Raw genomic sequence first — 3,234 nt, forward strand, 5'->3', positions numbered from 1 at the left:
TACTCCTCCCAGAGTCACATGACTGTTAGTCTTAAAGGCACAGCACAGGCGAGCAGTACAAGTGGGATTTTCTGTGAGTTGCTGTTGAGATCTGCTGTTAGTTTTCACTAACTTATTAAACACAGCAAAGCAGGAAAATAATTAAATGCTATACCTTACTGCTATTCAACGTACGATCATGGTAGACCTTGTTCATGCTATGGCGACTAGAGATGAGCGAGCACCAAAATGCCCGGTCCTCGTTATTCAAGTCGAGCTTTTTGTCAAATTCGAGAGCTTTATTCAAGTAACGAACCCCATTGACTTTTTTCCCTCTCTCTCTCTCTTTCTCTCTCTCTCCTAGCATTGATGTGCGCTGCGTCTCAGCGGGGGGGGGGGGTCATATTTGACACGTAGGAGGCGGGGAGGGGCCAAAACTGGGGCGGGGTCGAGCACAGCGTGAGCACCATCAAGTATGCTAAAATTCGAACGAGCATCAAGCTCAGCAGAGTACGTTCGCTGAACTCTAATGGCGACTCTTGAAATAGGCTGGTTGCACCACATGCTATGACTGATGAACGTGAATTGTAGAGAGGACACATAAGGCACATGCCCTGGGACTCCCACTCCCTACCCCCTGTGATGGCGATATGAGGATTCTATCCAGATAAGAGTTGTGGCTGCACATAAATGTGGTTTTCTCTGTTTAGGTCAAAGAGATTGGTTTCCTCCATCACTGAATCATTGAATACTAACTTTTATTTCACTAAATTAATACATAAGAAAAACCAAACTCTGCCAAGACAAATGAGAACAGGACAATACCAACCAACTAAATATATACACTGCATTGTAGGAAAGCGAGCCCAATAGGGGGAATGTAAAATGCACACCCATAAGGGAGATTTAGTAACACTTCACTCAAAAAAAAGAAAAGAAATAAAAAGGGGCCAAAGGTGTCAAAAATATACATTTCACCCTAATACGACCCTTTTCTCAGCTGTCAAAATAGTGGGGTATTCGCCCTGAAAAGGACAACTGTTAGGTGCACTGTTCAGACACAATCCTCTGCTTCTGTGTCTGCCTCTGCCATCTGAGAACATTAATGCCCCTCGTCGGATTAAGGAATTTCTGCAGAGAATCGTCAGGAGGGGAAGGGAGCATAAGGGGGGAGGTACTGTTAGGTGCGCTGTTCAGACACAATCCTCTACTTCTGTGTATGGCAGGCATGGGCATTGTCCTGCTCTCCCTATTCACTGAACTTACATTTATTTTTTTCCAGCACTCCTAGGGTTAATTGCTTCTGGGCCTCCTCAGCTGATGCACTTTTTCCAATCACTGCCCTATATAGCTACCCTGGGCCTTTCAGTCAGTGCTGTAGTGTTGTTGTGTGATTTGTATCCATAACGCTATGTTTAGCCGCTGCTTCGGCAGTTACTGCCGTCGTGTATCCTGCTGTCCGCTATCCTGGTGAGTCTGCCTCTCTGTTTATCCTTGTCAGCCTGTACCTTCTTTGTTCCTGTACTCCCCGGTATTGTTCTCTTGTTTGTTTTATAGGTGTCCTGTCAGTGTCGGTCAGTGCCTAGAAGATAACCGTGGGGTCGTCCTTATCAGGACGCCAGCCCCGCTTACAAGCAGGGGTTTCCCTCTCCTGGTTATCAGCTCAGGACAAGATACTTTCCCTAGTTTCCATCTGCATACGGGGTTTGTACATCTGGTATCTTATCTCCCATGCTGGAGTCGGCTGTCAACTGTGCTGGATTGGATCATCACCTACCCGATAGGTTGACACAGTGGTTTCACATCCACAGTCATTACAATAACAACCCTCTGAAATAGCCTATCAACCCTATAAGCCCTTTGTTAGACATGCCATCCATAACAGGTAGTAGAACCAGGGTGGTGTTTTCACGTTAGCCTGGTCCATGTGGCTATGATTTAAACTCTGCCGTATGCCTTTAACCTCATGCTGCAAAAGATCCCTGTGACATTGTCTGTTGGACATACCTCACTGGGTCTACCTATCCACTCTTCTGTAACATGTCCTATGCTGTATGAACTGATTGGTAGACAGAGAGATATGTCCCCTGTTTGGCCAATAAGCCATGGTGTGGTTCATTCTGTAGTCTAGTTGTTTGTGTGCTGTGCCACTCTCTGTCTGGATCCAGTTTGGTGTGTGAGTCTAGTTCTATGTTGTGTCACATGGGTGTACCTTTTTCTAGACCCTATCTTCTGTTGGTGTTTACCTGGATCCATCTTGGAATTCATGTTTGGTGTTGTTTGTGCCCGTCTGTCCGTATGTATGTGCATGCCTGAATCCCCTCTGTCCATAGTCCATAGGGGGGTGGATGCTGGAATCCTCTCCGTCCATAGGGGCGCGGATGCTGGAATCCTCTCCGTCCATAGGGGCGCGGATGCTGGAATCCTCTCCGTCCATAGGGGCGCGGATGCTGGAATCCTCTCCGTCCATAGGGGCGCGGATGCTGGAATCCTTTCCGTGCATAGGGGCGCGGATGCTGGAATCCTCTCCGTCCATAGGGGCGCGGATGCTGGAATCCTCTCCGTCCATAGGGGCGCGGATGCTGGAATCCTCTCCGTCCATAGGGGCGCGGATGCTGGAATCCTCTCCGTCCATAGGGGCGCAGATGCTGGAATCCTCTCCATCCATAGGGGCGCAGATGCTGGAATCCTCTCCGTCCATAGGGGCGCGGATGCTGGAATCCTCTCCGTCCATAGGGGCGCGAATGCTGGAATCCTCTCCGTCCATAGGGGTGCGGATGCTGGAATCCTCTCCGTCTATTGGGGCGCCGATGCTGGAATTCTCTTCATCCATAGGGGTGCCGATGCTGGAATCCTCTACCATCTGTAGGGGCGCGGATGCTGGAATCCTCTCTGTCCGTAGGGGTACGGATGCTGGAATCCTCTCCATCCGTAGGGGCATGGATGCTGGAATCTTCTCTTTCCGTAGGCGCGTGGACGACTGATTTGGTCTGAATGTATCCCTTCTGTCTGTAGGTGTGCAGACACCTGAATCCATGTCTTGTTTGGTGTGTGGGGTGAGCATGTGACATCTGTCAGTTGAGTACCTATAAGGTTTATCCTACATCTGTCTATTTCCTACTTTTCATCTCAGGACACACTAGGCCCTGAGGTACAAGACGCAGGGCCATTCCTGTCAGGACATTCACCCTGCTTGTAGGCAGGGTCCGCTCCACCATAAGTTGCTAGGGATAACTTTTCCTTTTATGTTTGTTG

The sequence above is a fragment of the Eleutherodactylus coqui genome, chromosome 7 (assembly GCF_035609145.1).
Source record: "Eleutherodactylus coqui strain aEleCoq1 chromosome 7, aEleCoq1.hap1, whole genome shotgun sequence".
In the NCBI taxonomy this organism is placed as follows: Eukaryota; Metazoa; Chordata; class Amphibia; order Anura; family Eleutherodactylidae; genus Eleutherodactylus; species Eleutherodactylus coqui.